At 41.4% G+C, this 17,400-nt stretch overlaps 1 protein-coding gene across 1 annotated transcript in view; it reads right to left on the bottom strand.

The window, feature by feature from the left end:
- The window catches only part of myocd (myocardin), a 467,533-nt gene extending 450,405 nt beyond the window's left edge, over positions 1–17,128 (bottom strand). Inside the window, exon 1 of the mRNA XM_033044078.1 lies at positions 16,965–17,128. The gene's annotated coding sequence lies outside the window, so the exon portion shown is untranslated. The remainder of the gene's footprint in view (positions 1–16,964) is intronic.
- Positions 17,129–17,400: the final 272 nt, after the last annotated feature.

The following is a 17,400-nucleotide window of genomic DNA, read 5'->3' as shown; positions in this document are numbered from 1 at the left end:
TGGGCTGGCAGTTGACTCACTCATGGCTGGTGGGCTGGCAGTTGACTCACTCATGGCGGTTGGGCTCGCACACTCCATCACACACACACCCTCCATCACACACACACACCATCCATCTCGCACACACATACCCTCCATCTCGCACACACACACCCACTATCTCACACACTCACACCATCCATCACACACTCTCATATATGTCAGTAAAACTCTTGAATCTACTCACGCGGTTGATCGCGGCCTCTCCCCCGAGCAGGACTTCCGCAGTGAGTGGGACTTCCAGAATGAGCATGACATTCAGTTCAAGCAGCACAGTGCAGAGAACAATACAGCACAGGAACAGACCATTCCAACCTATGATGATTGTGCCAATCATAATGCCAATTTAAACTGAGCCCTTCTGCAAGCTATTTGGTATATATCCCTCCATTTCTTCTCACATATCTGCATTTCCCCCCATTTTGCTCCCCAGTAATTATAGCCATGAAGGATGTGCAAGCTTGTTTACTATACATCTGTTTTGAAAGTGCCCTTCCATAATTGGCTAAATTGAAATTCTGGCAGGTTGGCCCCAATACCCATTTCTTCCAAGAACACAGCCTTATCATCATGCATGGTTTGGATCATACAAACATAGTCCAATTTGAAGATCCTACATGGATGGTGTGTCTGGTGAAATCACAATCCCCATCGCCCATCTACACTCACTCTTCCCAAAGATCAAGGAAGATACCCGAGAGGCTGCTTTTGACAAACCAGCCTATTTCCCTTAGTGGCTGTTGCAAAATGTTTACTAAGCCAAAATGTCACTGTGCAGTGCATTTGTTTTTAAAGACAAGGCTGGAGAGAAAATCTGCCAAAAGAAAAATTATCCGATGCTTCATTTAAGCTTTCAAAATAGTCCTCCAGTGTTTCTCAAAAATCTTATTGCTGTTTCCTGATGCATAGAGAAAGAAGATGAACATTGTTTTAAGTAGCAACAACAATTCTCCACAACAACTACTGGGTTCTTGGTCAGCTGGTTGCTGTTATGAGAATTATTAATAACTAAAGTGGAACTCACCAAAATGCCACACAGCCTTAGGAATAAGTGTAAGAGGCAATTTTAACCATCAATCATCCCTTTAACAATCGACTGGGCAGCTATTCCGAGTGCATGTTTCAACTTTTTTGCCAGGGTGGTACATTACATCAAACATATTGCAGCTTACAAACCAATCTTGGCCTTCTTGAAGGCCCCTTAGCACCTAAATTATTTTGGAGAAAATCATTCTCGAGATACCGATTTGGAAAACGCTAGTGGACTGGAATGCAGAGTTTCAAGTGGGGTACTACATCACCCAAGTCCCACAGAGCAAGCAAACAAAATAAGCAATTCATTCTCTGAGAATAAAAAAAAAACTTAACTCTAATATGCAATAGATGAAGTGGAGAAAAACTTCACAATACAGGAAGGCAACCCTGCACAGTTGGCAAAATGTCCAATGGAAAAGTTAAATTATGGAAGATCATTAATGCCCCTGTCCCACCAAGGTTTCCGTGTGGTTCCCGCAGGTTGCAGGTGGTTGCCGGAGGTTGCAGGTGGTGGCTGGAGGTTGCAGGTGGTGGAAGCAGGTAGGGAGACTGACAAAAACCTCTGGGAACCGCACGGAAACCTTGGGTGGGGCGCAAAGTCTCCAGAGGTTTCCGTTCAGGTTCCCTCAGTGGGACAGGGGCATAACTAGAACCGATCTTCTCACTTCCAACAGGTGATGCTTAAATAGAGATCACAGTCATTCAGCAGATTTCAACAATTTTCCACATTTGAGAAGTGGGGATACTGTTTATAGCGAAGATGATCACATCAAGATGCGACAGAACCAGATCCTGTCTATTCTAAATATGATCAATTTTGTTTAAAGCATTTTGTTTAAAGCCTATTACAAACCAATATGATTGTTCATCCATATCTACAGTTAAATCTTGCCACAGTATATCGCACTGACTTGCCAAAGCACACTCTCTTATTGAAATGACCAACCCGAGGTCACCAGGCAGGTCAACAGATTCAAGAAGGAAATTAGAAAACCACATATTGCATTCAGCATTTTCCAGCAGGCTATTTTCTTCTCTGTCATTTTAGATAAATAACACAGCGCTTCTTAATGGGCATCTCAGAGACTCCTTCGCAGTTAGAATATCTGGAGCAAATCACTCTCAACATACCAATTTGAAAGTGGACCGGAATGCAGAATTTCAAGTAATGTCACCCTAGTCTCAGAGAATGACTGAAAGTCAAACAATTAATTCCATGGGATAAAAGCTTGACTGGACTGCACTATAGATAAAGCAGACACATATTGTACCATAGGGAGACAATTCAGGCAGAGGAGATGAATTACAGTGAACTACACTGGATATCCAAGTTGCTCGCTTACCATAATAAAAACAATATAAATAAATCCCACAGCACCAAAACTGACGACTTAGTGACTCCGCTACAAATATAACCAACGTTGGGCTTTCCTCAGCTTTTTATTGCCTACTGCAATTATCCATGTTATTCAACTTCAGTTCTGTGGGACTATACTAAACTGTGATTCCATTCTTACCAATCAAAAGTCAAACAATGCACTACATTACCCGTCCCACAGAGCAAGAAATAAAAAAAATTGTTCCATAGAACAAAACCTTGACTCTAATACTTTTTTGCAATAAATAAAGCAGAGAAATACTTCATACTAATGAAACATAGGAAGGCAGCCTTGCGCAGAAGGGAAAATGTCCCACGCAAAGGCGGAATTGTGGAAGGTTGTTGGCAACTCTTTGCATGTTGGCCCCAGTGGATCTGTATACATTTATTGCCAATATCAGTAATTTAACTTCTCTACCCTCCCCTGCAGATCTGTTTCTGCACACATCTTTTTAGTTTATCAATATGGTCTTTTCATGCCTTCTACAGCTTTCGGCAGCTGAGCTTCAGAAGCAGAAAGATAGAAGTAGAATAATTGATTGTTCAGGCCAACATCACTATTCATGTTGGAGAGCAGTCCTGAACTACTATCTACCTCATCGGTGACCCTCAGACTTACTGGCTTAACCTTGCATTAAACATTATTCCCTTATCATGCAATTGAACACTGTAAATGGCTTGATTGTAATCATATATTGTTTTTCCGCTGACTGGTTAGCGCACGTTTGTAACACGCAACAAAAGCTTTTCACTGCACCCAGTACAAATGGCATTAAACTGAAACTGAAATATTGTGTCCACCCCTACTTGTCTTTTCTCTCAAAAAAACAATCTTGGATATTTCAGCTGATCAAGAGAAGTCAGGTATCCTTTCCCTGGAACCAGTTCACCCCACATCAAAAGCCCAGCAATAATTTTCAAACAGGTTTCCACAATTATGCAAAGAATAATGAGCTCTCCTTTTCAATCACTTTCAGACACACAGTCATTTTAGTCTCAGCTCCCTCGTAACTACTAGCACCTCCACTAAGTCCCAATAAACTCCACTGGCCTCTGAATAATTAGATTTCAAGAACTCTATACTTTTAAGGGAACAAGAAAAACACCAAATATTTTGCTACTACTTTTGAATCAACTAGTTTCACATTTCCCTTCAATGCAATGCAAATTAATTCGTTCCCTTCAATGCAATGCAAAGTAATTTTCCAAAAATATAGATATAAAAATAATTAAACTATTTATATAACTAAAGTCCACTACTTTATAATGCAGTCTATTAATAAAATGTCAACCAGTTACAATGATGCAAGAAAGTACAACACATCTCACATTTTGCCTGTAACCTACTGTAAAGCATTTGAACTTCAGAGACAATCTTACTTATACCAAGTCTTAAGTATAATGGAAGCAAATCATGAGCTACTGGCACAGGATGCTGCTTCTTCCAATTTTGACAAAAATCACAAAAAACGACAACATGCGAGTGACCAGCAATGACAGCAGAGAGTATTTGTACAGCATTGAGCATTCCTTTGTTTAATGCCCAGTGGTTTCCTGGAAGCAGAAACAACAAATTAAGAAGTATTTGCTACAGCCATATTTATTAAAACTGGTCCCGTTTCATACAGTTTTAGCTCTCGGATTTTAGAGAACATTATGTTAAGTTTTACCTCTGCTTCTCTCTCATCAAACTGCACCCCCTTCACACACACCTGGATCTCCTGCCATCAGGCAAGAGATACCGCAGAATCAAAGCCCAGACTACGAGACTTAAACAGCTTCCTGCCACAGGCTGTGAGGCTGCTAAACAGTCACTCCACCTGATTCTGCGGCTTTGCACTGACATTTTAACAACCCTGGCACTGGCCACTCAAATCAGCTGCCCTGGACATTTTAATGACTGTTTTTAATGTATTTTAATGTTGCTGTTTTACCTGCTTTTAACTATTTATACTGTTTCATCAGGGACGGGATTGTTTTTACTGTTATTATGTGTGAAATGTTTTAAGTTTCATGTGCGATGCTCCGGTATTCCCTGGGAAACGTCTTCTCATTTTGCACTGTACAATTGTTGCTTTGCAAGATGACAATAAAGGTTGATTGATTGATTGATTGATTGATTGATTGATCGATCGATCAATCATCAATGGACCCACAGCAAAGGCTGCCGTCTGCAGCAAATTATTTCCATTCAAGTTTCCATAAACACAGTGATTTTAATACATTTCACACACCTTTCATAGAAACTCTTTTGAATGTCAACAGAATATTTTAGAACGGTTTGATTATGTAAGCAAACGATGTGATCAAGAGGGAAAGAATAACTAGAAGAGTCCAGGAGGAAAAGGGATGAATTGGCAGGTTCAAAGCAGCATAAATGTGAATGTAAATGAAAGTATGATCTTCAATGATGAAAGCTAATTTATCCACTAAATTTATTCCATGAGTTATTTATAGTTGATTAGTGTATAAATGTAAATAATTTGGTGTACATATAGCTGCTAAATTTGTATAAGATAATTATAAGCAGTTGAATAAGGGATGGGAATTAATAAGCTTTGGTTTCTTCCTGCTCCTTTTCGGACACATACAATATCATTTATTTATAGATATTGTTTATGACACTTTATAAATATTCTTGTTTTGTTTTTTGTATGCTGTTTCACACTTGCTTTTTATTCTTTTATTCTGCTCGAAAAAAAGAATTAAATAAATAAATAAATAGCATGCTAAATTGATCAAGAGCTGTGGTCAGCATGCTCAACTGTATAGTTCGCATTAGCGATGTATATTTTCAAAAATAAATGAACAGCAGGAATAACGGAGAATGGGTAACTAATTACAAATATTCTGCTACAATTTCATCGAGTCATGCAGTCTAGAACCTCGCAAATCCAATGTGTTTGCAACCTTTGGTTTTCAATTTTTTGGTTCGGTTCTTTATAATAGCATGAGTTATCCCACGGGATAACTTTTATTGATATTGTAGTAGGCACTTGGCAAGATCATTTGTGCAAATAATACCCTTATTTAGCAAATCAACATTCATGACCCAGTATTGTGAGAAATGTTGGGTGAAATATCTGAGGGAGGATGTATTTGCTCTGGAGAGGGTCCAGAGGAGGTTTACAAGAATGATCCCAGGAATGAGTGGGTAAGTCTATGATGAGCGTTTGACAGCACTGGGCCTGCACTCGCTGGAGTTTAGAAGGATGAGAGCAGACCTCATTGAAACATACAGAATTACAATACAATACAATACAATTCAATTTATTGTCATTTGGACCCCTTGAGGTCCAAACGAAATGTCGTTTCTGCAGCCATACATTACAAACAAATAGACCCAAGACACAACATAATTTACATAAACATCCATCACATTGCTGTGATGGAAGGCCAAAAAAACTTATCTCTCCACTGCACTCTCCCCCCCGATGTCAGAGTCAGAGTCAAAGTCAAAGCCCCCGGCTGGCGATGGCGATTGTCCCGCGGCCATTAAAGCCACGCCGGGTGATGCAAGGTCGCGCACCGGGTCTTGGTGTGAAAGGCTTGGATAGAGTGGATGTGGAGAGGATGTTTCCACCAGTGGGAGAGTCTAAGACTAGAGTTCTAAGAGTAGAAGATTTCCCGACAGGCCGCGGCTGTGGACTGGGAACACGGTTGGAGGCCTTTACCGAGGCGCCGGATCACTGCGATGAAGCCTGGGTCGGGGACTTGTGGACCGGACAGTGGAGCCGGGCCTCGCTGGTCAGCGTCTGGTACAGTGGAGTGGCCAACGGAGCCCGCGGCGACACCGCGGAGGCAGGAAGTGGGACGTCAACAGCAGTGAGGCCTCAGCGGCGGCAGTGGCAAAGTCTCACGATGATGGGGCCTCTGTGGTGGTGAAGCCTCGCGGCGGCGGCGATGCCTCACGGGTTGACCTGCCCAACGGTCGATGAGAGCGTGGAGGACCGCCGTGAGGGGGGAGGGGAAGACCAATGGAGGACCCGGCGTGAGAGCACCGCTGTGAGGGGGAGGGGAAGAACAATGAACAATTGGGTTGGGGAGGAGACCAGAGGAGGAGCCGGCGTGCTTTGTAACTTTATCAGTACCGTAGGTGGCCGATATTTGTATACATTGGGTATGCAGCAAAGAATCTCGCTGTGCCTCATCGCATGTGACAGTAAAGGATTCCATAGCCTCAGAATTAAAGGACGAGCCTTAAGAAGAAGATGAGGAGGAATTTCTTTAGTACCCTGGGATGCAGACCATCTGGCCCTGGGGATTTATCATCCTTCAGTTCCATCAGTCTACCAATACTATTTCTCACCCAATGCAAATTTCTTTCAGTTCCTCTGTCTCCCAAGATCCTCTGTCCCCCAGTACATCTGGGAGATTATTTGTGTCTTCCTTAGCGAAGACAGAACCAAAGTACCTGTTCAACTCTTCTGCCATTTCGTTGTTCCCCATAATAATTTCACCTGTTTCTGCCTTCAAGGGATCCACATTTGTCTTTACTAATCTTTTTCTCTTAAGTTACCAAAATAAGCTTTTACTATCCTCCTTTATATTCTTGGCCAGCTTACCCTCGTATCTTTTCAGCCCCTATTGCCATTTTTGTTACCTGCTGTTGTCCTTTGAAAGTTTCCCAATGCTCCGGCTTCCCACTACTCTTTGCTATGTTATTTACCTTTTCTTGTAGTTTTATTCCACCTTCCCTTGTCAGCCACGGTTGCCTCTTACTCCCCTTAGAATCTTTCTTCCTCTTTAGAATGAAATAATCCTGCATCTTCTGGATTATGTCCAGAGATTCCTGCCATTGCTGTTCCACCATCTGAAGAAGGGTCTCGACCCGAAACGTCACCTATTCCTTCGCTCCATAGATGCTGCCTCACCCGCTGAGTTTCTCCAGCATCTTTGACTACCTTCGATTTTCCAGCATCTGCAGTTCTTTCTTAATCATTCCTGCTAGGATCCTTTTTCAGTCGACCTTGGCAAGCTCCTCTCTCATGTCTTCATAGTCCCCTTTGTTGAACTGCAACACTGACACTTCTGATCTAACCTTCTCCCTCTCAAATTGCAGATTAAAATTTATCATATTATGGTCACTACCTCCTTTACCTTGAGTTCCCTTATTAAATCTGGTTCATTGGACAACACTAAATCCAGAATTGCCTTCTCTCTGGTAGGCTCCAGTAAAGGTTGCTCTAAGAATCCATCTCAGGGGCACTCTACAAACTCCCTTTCTTGCAGTCCAAAACCAACCTGATTTTCCCAGTCTAACTGCATATTGAAATCTCCCATAACCACAGTGGCATTACCTTTGTTACATGCCAATTTTAACTCCTGCTGCAACTTGCTACTGTTTGGGGGTCTGTAGATAACACCAATTAGTGTCTTCTTACCTTTACAATTCCTCAATTCTATCCACAGCGACTCTACATCGTCAGTCCCTATGTCACCCCGCGCAAGGGACTGAATTTCATCCCTCACCTCCCACCCCACCTCCTCTGCCCACAGGCCTGTCCTTTTTATGGGACGTATAACCCTGAATATTCAGTTCCCAGTCCCGATCCTCCTGCAGCCATGTCTCTGTAATTCCCACAATGTCATATCTTCCAATCTCTACCTGAGCCTCAAGCTCATCCACTTTACTCCCTATACTTCACGCATTCACAGATATCATACTTTTAATCCATTATTTATCTCACCTTTCACATCGATTCTTATTCCACTTGGCCATACTCTCCTATCCCTTTGTGAGCTTTCTGTCCCGTTAATTCCGGTGTCTTTCTAAACTTTTCCTATACACTCTTTCCCTTTAACTCCATCCTTATATTTCCAATGTCTCTGTTTGGAGGTATGCAATTATTTTGACACTTTAAAGCCGCAGTGCTGGCTGTACTGGATTGTTGTTAGGAGTCAGCCTGGCCCAGCTCCAGTGAAAGGCGGCGTTTCAAATGTATCCTTTATTTGTTTTACTTTGACTTTACTAGTGCTCAACTGAATATCGTTTGTCTGTTATCTAGATTGAAAACTAACCTATCCCACTGCAATTCCAAAAAAATTGTGAGGAAATGTGTATAAACACAAATCTCCAATTACAATCATTTGTAACCTAGTTTTATTTGTCTTATTGATTTGTTTTACACAGAATTTTAACAGAGTCCTTTTCAACAAAAGTCCTTTTCTGAACACTACCACTGCTATGGTAGATAAAACTAACTTCAGTGCAACTAAAATAAAGTAACAGTTGATTTGAATCTTGGATACATCCCACAAGGCTTTCAGTGGTTAATTACAAACCGGGTTGTACAATTACATGATGATATATCCGAGATAGAGAGAAGCTTGTTTACTGCTTATCGAGCATTACACATCTACTTTATAAGTGCACGTATTTTCTCCAGAGATCCTGCAAAATGTATTTTCTGCGAATCTGATGGTAATGAATTTCAAATTATAAAAATTAAATATTACTTGATGACACTAATGTAATTTGTTAAAATTATAGATTTAAATATTACTTGATAACACTAATGTAATTTGTTAAAATTAAAAACTTAAATATTACTTGATAACACCAATTTGTTAAAAATATAGAATTAGATATTAATTGGTAACACTAATATAATTTGTTAATTTCATAAAATGAAATATTACCTGATAACACTAATGTAATTTGTTAATATGGTCTTGCATTAGCATGCAAAAAAAATTATGAAATTTAATCAATAATTCTAACATTTGTGTGGGGATCGACTCAGTAGGAAATGCAAGTCTGAAGAAGGATCTCAACCCAAAAAGTCACCAATTCCTTCTCTCCAGAGATGCTGCAGCATTCTGTGGCTATCTTCAATTTAAACCAGCATCTGCAGTTCTTTCCTACACAATGTAAATAAATGTTTTGCTTTTAATTTTAGCTTGGTTGTTTAATGTGGTGATCAGTGCCAACTCAATATGGTATGCACGCAGGGATTTAGATCATTGTTCCCCAATAATATGTCAGTGGCCAAACCTCTTGCTGGTTCCATAGAGACCTCAGACCTCTTCACCAAATGGATTCATGTTGTCACTTCACCACCTTTTGGATCAACAGTCACTTCGATGGCAATGGAACATGTTTTAAATTGCAATTCTTCCCTTGAAGAACAGTGAACCACATGGGATTTTTTATAACAACCTAGTGGTTTTGCCGTCATTAGTACAGCACTTACAAAACAATATTTTTTTCTAAAAAATCCAGATGATTTGCAATATTTAAATTCCCTATATACTATGGAAGGATTCAAATTAATACCAATTCCAGAAGTCTGGGTGACGAGTCTGGGAACCTAACCACTGCTGTACTACTAACATATCCAATATTTTGTTCACAAATATTACATGCAACTGATAACGTATAAATGTTGTTAATTCAATGTTAGAATGAGAAATGCAGGTACATTAATTTTTATATTTCCGGAATATACTATGTCAATAAGAATTGTATGGGCCATGTGGTGTGATCTTAGGCTTATTCTTATCTCATTCACTTCATTAGTGTGTTGTTTATCATCATGGATGATTGTCAAGAACTTCTTTCATAGTCACTTGCTTTAATAAGGAGCAATGTAGAGAAGAATCTTCAGATTCAACACTGTGGTCATGTTTGAGATATTAACAATTGGAAATAGAAAAGTCAGCAACCATGTGCATGGTAAAAGAGAATGTAATTTCTTAAATAAAGTGGCAGTGATGGCGAACAGTGAATCTGGTGGAAATGTCGGGGAGCAGGAAATTATAAGAGGCTTCCACAATTTTTTCTGTACAAGGACCAGCTACAGAAGTGCCTGAGAGAAAAGGATATTGTCAGACTTCCAGGAAAGTACAAAAAGCAGACCCACAAGATGTCTGAAGAAGGGTCTCGACTCGAAAAGTCACCCATTCCTTCTCTCCAGAGATGCTGCCTGTCCTGCAGAATTACTCCAGCATTTTGCGTCTACCTTTGATTTAAACCAGCACCTGCAGTACTTTCCCACACGCAAGATATATGCCTGCATATACATTAAAAACATATAAGTAGCAAAATCACACCAGCGATGAACAAGAAGCTGCTGAGGTTTCGATCTTCATGAAAGATATTGTGAGAATTTTGATGGGATGTTTTAAAACTCCACCTTGGGAGATTTTCATGAGTTATACATTTGAAATGTGCAGCCAGAGATCAGACAGAATAGTGATCAAATACATTATCAGATTAAAAAAAGTAAAAAATAAATAATTCCGTCCCCCTAGTCTCCTGGCTAAGTGTATCCATTCAAATAAATAGGTAATCCAGTCCTACATCAGGTATGATGAAGACCGAAGGGGCAAATTCCCAGCAAGACAGGTCTCAGTGTTGTTCAATATATGTTAAACCTGTCCCACTTAGGCGATTTTTTCGGCGACTGCTGGCGACTGTCACAGTCGTAGCAGGTCACCGAAAAAGCCGCGACTGGACCCCTCCCTACGACAATGTCTACGACAAGCTATGACAACCTACCACCTAGTCGACGTTAAGCTACCGACAACCGGCGACCCATTAGAACGTCCACCTACGACCACACAGGCGACAACCTACGTCCACCCGTGACAAGCTACGACAAGCAACGACCCTGTCGGCAACAACTGAAGACAATTCAGTCGCTGGTACCTGGTTGACGTAGGTAGTCGCCAATGGAATTCACCGAAGTTAGCAGCCGGCGACAACCAACGTCTCCTGGTGACAACCTGCATCATCCTGGCGACAACCTACAACAGCACCTACCAGAGGAGAAGACAAGCTACGCCAAGCCCACAGTCGCCGAAAAGTTTTGAACATTTCAAAATCCAGCGGCGACCAGAAAAACGTTACGACTCTTCAGGCGACTTGAGGAGACGACTCACGACCATACAGGTGTCACCCCGCGGCCATGTGAAAACAGCCGGGTCGCCTGTGAACTTGAACTTGAAGTCACCGAAAAAATGGTGGGGAGGGGGGGGGAGTTACACTCAGCATCAAGTATGAAATCTATTTATGATTAATAAAATGAAAATATCAAATACCAAAAACACAACACAATGATACCGTCATTGGCAATGCTATGGTACCACAAAACAGGAGAGACGGTTGATGTGCATAGGAATTCCCCAACGTAGGTGCATCGTCCAGTTTCAGTTACATCTAAATACTGAGGGATAATGGAGAACAATAAATTTTGTAAAGCTATACAAACTCAAGGTGAACAACAATTATTTTGTTTTTATGATGCTGTTCAAGAGCAGCCCCCCAGGATCAAGAATAATTTCATGTTTGTCTAATTACGTTGAGGTTATCATGTATCATCCATGCACTGTGAATGGCTCGATTGTAATCATGTATTTTCTTTCAGCTAGCTGGATAGCACGCAATAAAAGCTTTTCCCTGTACCTCGGTACACGTGACAATAAACTAAACTGAACTGTGACGAAGGAGGCTGATGCGGCAACTGCAGACGAGTGTAGATGGGACAGGTGTGACCAACAAGGAAGACTGGAAAGTGATCTGTATCTTCCGCTATATATGCTGGGCCTCACTATTCATGGTCTTCAGGTTCACAATACCAGCCCGAAAGCTCTTTCTCCAGTTTGAGCAATCAAGGGCCAGATTCCAAAGAATCAGTGGGTATGGTCCATTTCTTCAAGACTATGAACACACCCTTGATTTTTTTTTCCTCTCCTACCTGATTATTCCACAATATAATATTTGCACAAGTATCTGCTATGGGTAAAAATGCTTTGAAATCTCCACATCAGCATTAATATCCATGTGTGAATGAAGTTGCAACTATTCCCAATAGAGAAATGGCATTTTTTTCAATGATTTTAGGCAAATTAGCATAATTCAAGCTTTAATCACTTCAAGTATTTTGACAGTACTCATATGTTACGATAAACCATTAGTAAATTTTCCTTCTTTCCAATGTGGACCACTCCACTCAATGTACAGAGAGATTCAGAATGGAAAAAGAAGAACTCAAACCACCAATTATCTACTTTTTCTGGTGCAATTGGTGTTAACAAGATCCTGAGTAATGAAGGACTTTAGTATTCAGCAAATAACAGGTAACATATCTAGCAAAGTATGCGAGGGTTGGAGCACAAGACATTTGAGGGTTTCAAATGCCCTCTGTTGGTGTTGGTGCCAGGACCAGTGCGTATCCTTGTGGGTCAGTTGTCGCAGCGGGGCAGATAGCTCGCTGAAGTTTGGGATGAATTTCCCAAGATAGTTCACCATGCCTAAGAATCGTTGCAGAGCTGTTACGTCCGAGGGTGCTGACATTTCGTTGATGGCAATGGTTTTAGACGGGTCTGGTTTAAGTCCTTTGTTGGTGAACACGTGGCCCACATAAGCCACTTCGTCGACCCGGAACCTGCATTTGAGAGGGTTGAGTTTGAGATTTATCTCTCTGGCACGATCCAGGACCTACTTCAGGTTTGAGTCATGTTCTTGTGCATTACGTCCAGTGACCAGGATGTGGTCTACAATTATGTGACATGGGTAGCCAGCAAAGAGTTGTTCCATAGTATGCTGGAATACCTCACTGGCTGAATTGATGCCAAATGGCATTCGTAAAAATCAGTAGCGTCCGAAAGGCGTCGCGAATGTGGTTAACATGGAGGATGCATGGTCTAGTGGCATTTGCCAAAATGAGTTCTTCGCATCTAGGACAGAAAAAACTGTGGCTTTACCCAGGTTAGCAGCGACTTCTTCCACCGTCCGCATTAGGATGGTGATGGAAGTATTTAAATCCTTAGGGTTGACGCAGATGCTTATTTCGTTTTTGTTCTTCTTGACTGCTGCAACCATGGTGGAGACCCAAGAGGAGGGATCGTTGACAGGGGCTATTACTTCCAGTGTTTCCATTCTGTCTAATTCTGCTTTTGACGCGGTCCTTCATTGTATGCGGGATTTTGTGAGGAGAACGAACGACAGGTATAATCTCCTTGTCGGTCACAAAGCTGTATTCTGTGGGAAGCTTTCCAAGCTGATTGTCAAAAAGGTCTTTGTATTGTTCAAGTAGCTGTTGGGTGGGATTCTGAGAGGTCGACAGCTGATACAGTTTTTCCGAAGAATACTAGGTTCATATTACGGCATGCCTCATTACCCAGAAGGAGCGGCACCTCCCCTGGTGTCTCCTTTGGAGGCGTGGGTTTGTATCCCACTTCTGACACCATGTTTATTGGTGTCTCAATGAATACAACACGATCAATAATAGTCCAACTTTATTACATCGAGTATACTTGAGCATTATCAACAGTCAGTGTTGCATGCGTCTCGCAAAGAGGGGGAGGGGGGGAGAGGGGGAGGGACTTTGTGTGATTACCGTAGTGCTCTTAAAAGGATGGCATGTACATTTGTGTAGTGAAGGTTATAAATGGCATGGATTCATAAGGACTAATAAGGGTTAATCTACAGTTAGAGGAGTTGATGGTGAGGTAGCCAGTTGCCACCTTTTAGAAAATGGTATCAAGTTCTTTCATAATGAGATAAGGGAGATAAAGGGACGTAATGGCAAGGCATTGAGGAGATGGCTCATGGTTTAAGTCCTTTGTTGGTGAACACGTGGCCCACATAAGTCACTTTGTCGACCCGGAACCTGCATTTGAGAGGGTTGAGTTTGAGATTTATCTCTCTGGCACGATCCAGGACCTACTTCAGGGTAGTGTTGAATGTTGATGGGATGATAATTGGGCAAAGGCCAGAGAAGTCAAGACCAAAAAGTGTGAGTTAAAGGTTAGGAGAGGTGCAAACTATGAAGCCAGAGGATGGAATATAGGTGAAAGGGGACGGGGAGGTAGGTTAGTCACCTGAAATTGGAGAATTCAAAGTTCATATCGTGAGGTTGTAAACTATCCAAGTGGAAATTGAGGTGTTGATCCTCCAGTTTGAGTGTAATCTCACTTTGACACGAGTGAGAGGTTGCTCTGTGAAAACACTAAGACAGGTAAGAAGGAAAATTGAGACATGGAGAACAGAAAGTTGGGAATATGGACACAAATGTGAGTTTTTTTTTAAAATGACGTGTTTACAGTAAACCTGTTGGAAACCGAGAAAACACTCCTGTTCCGGCTCAAAATAATGCTCTGCTCATCAACTCAGCCCTACGCTCCTATCTTCAGGATCAGGTTTAAAAAGCCCTGAGAAACGGTGCTTAAAACAGAATCACTATGTAAATGAAGGCAAGCAGACACATGACCCATCAAACTAATTAAAGAACCAATTCATTTTCTACAAGCAGATTGCTCTTCCATCAGTCAGGTCAGCTCCATTAAAGACAGAATAAGCACAATACTGGCAGTACACACATTCCAGAAATATTTATTTAATTTGTCCCCAATCCATCAATTTTTGAGATTGAAAATTCATTCCCAAGAGCATGTTTTCCCAACGAGAGGGCAAGTTTAGCCTGGATCTTGCAAGGTTCAATTTCTTGTCAAGGTTCATTCATTAGATTTCAGTTCAATCATGCATGGAAGGGTCTTTCCACCAGATATCTAAGATCTAACCAGAAGCAAAGTCATCAGGAAATGTAAGATAATTAATTAAATGATAACTGGTTTACCTTAGATCGGATAGCTAGATACCATGTTCTGGCAAATAGGAATCCTCAGTGTTTGAAAGTTACAAATGACCAGGTGGGATATTCCCTTCCCACTCATGGTATTAATTTATTGATGGCCCGTTCCTCTTGCATCTTATTTCTGACCCACAACACAAAATAAATATGGAGGTATAGTTGACAAAGATTAACAATAACCATTGTTTAGTGATTTTAAATGTCTATAAAAGAAAATAATAAAAGTGGGCCAGAATCAGCATGAAAAACAGCAACAGGTCCATGTGGAAGACTTCAAAACATATAACAGCTTTGAAGACAAAAATTGCGGGAGCGGTTTTGTAATGGGTCAGAGTTTCTTTCGTGCATTTTGTGAGAGGGACTGGTTCTAGTCCACACACCTGGCAGCATTTCATCATGCTGGGGCCCTAATGCCATGCAGGAACATACTCATTTTAACCTGGATTTATCTTTCAAGTTCACAAGATAGAAATTAGGAACAGAATTTGGCCATTTGGGCCCACTCCACCATTCAATACGATCATCCAACATCACACTCCTGCTTTCTCCACACAGCCCTTGATCTTTAGCCAAATTTTGAGTTGTTATATACCCCACCTGTGAGTGCTGGCAACAAACTGATATTGGCAAATCCCCAACCAACTTATGGTCAGAATATATCTTTCAGAATTCTGCCTTGTCACAAATGCTTTGTGATTAATGTTTTAAGTACATTTACTTACGCGACTTAGAATAAACAGCACATGATTTGATTCCATTGAAACCATCCATTGGTTCCGTGAGAATGGTTGGGTGATACAATTGAGAACATCTCATGGATAAACTTCCTACTTCTCTTCAAATATTGACACAAGATCTTCTCCATCCACTTAACATGTTGGTCAGGGTCTGAGATTAATGACTCGACCAATCAACAACATTGACAACAATGCAGCATTCCCTTGGTATTGTATTGAACATTTAAAAGACAAGGGTCCTGCTCTGAAGACCTGAAGCCAACATGTAAAATATTATAGGTACACAAAATTGCTGGGGAAACTCAGCGGGTGCAGCAGCATCTATGGAGCGAAGGAAATAGGCTCTAGTGGGACTGGTTAGCATTACTGGGGAGAAGGAAAGGGTAACATTTCGGGTCTGAGGAAGGGTCTCGACCTTAAACGTCACCCATTCATTCACCCATGCTGCCTGTCCCGCTGAGTTACTCCAGCATTTTGTGTCTATGTTCGGTGTAAACCAGCCTCTGCAGTTCCTTCCTATACATATGAAGTATTACAATTGATCCTAAAACAATTGTTTTGATATCCAAATCAGTTAAGCCTCAGATTTTATTAAAATAAGGAGGGCCAATGGCATTACTGGAGAAAATGTAAATGTATCAAGGGATCAATGAATGGAAGTTTAAAAAAAAAAGGGAATTGGCACCAAGATGCTATGGAGAACATGCCCTTCAGATGTCCTGTAAACTCCTTCATATCAACATTTGTGAAAAATCCTCCAAGTCCCATTGAAAGGATTAAAAGAGATCTTACAACCAAAAATAACCTGAGTGAGAGTATTGGGAATAACAGTTAAACATAATCAAAAATAGCTCACTGATTCAATCATCTCCCAGTTCAGTAATGAATGTAGTGCACAAGTATGTATTCCATTAACACCACGATAAATAATAGCACAACATTGTCAGATACACGATAACAGTGAACACATCTCGGAAACAAACATATCATGCTAATTTGTTGAGGTATTATAACGCAGCAGATATCACACGCGTGTACTCGGCCAGGTATCAGATACTTCCTGTTGATGAAAATACACACACCACAGACAAACTACTTCAAAGATCAGGAAGAACATTTTCAGTCAAGAGCGCGCACTAACAAGAAACATGAAGCAAGAATGAAAGTGAAATCTACCTCTGGGTCCTGAGGCTGGGCGTGTGGGGTCGCAGCTTCTCCAAACTTGCTCAAGTGTTGCTGAGGAAAGACTTCCCTGTTTCTTAATTGCTTCTGGATCCCAGGCTGACAGCTGGAGCTGAGCGACAGGCAGAGTGGGACTGCAACCGGGAAGCGGCTGGTTGGAGCAAGCTGTCGGGAACAGCCGAAAGCGACAGCACTGTTGGCGGAAACAGCCGAGCGCTCCTGGTGATCCGCGTCTGCAGTGCTGCGCTGTGGGAGCGCACCGCCAAACCAAGACTCGTCAACTCTGCAAAGCTGCTCCCCACGGAAAAAGCCGAACCGCTAAATGTCGCTGACGGAAACGGTCGGGTGAATTCTGATTGCTATCTGCTGCCGTTTGATTTAATCATTCGAAGACCAGACCGTGTGAAGAAACGGATTGAAACTTTAAAAA

The sequence above is a fragment of the Amblyraja radiata genome, chromosome 26, assembly GCF_010909765.2.
Source record: "Amblyraja radiata isolate CabotCenter1 chromosome 26, sAmbRad1.1.pri, whole genome shotgun sequence".
NCBI lineage: Eukaryota > Metazoa > Chordata > Chondrichthyes > Rajiformes > Rajidae > Amblyraja > Amblyraja radiata.
This window is presented reverse-complemented; position numbering and strand designations above follow the sequence as displayed.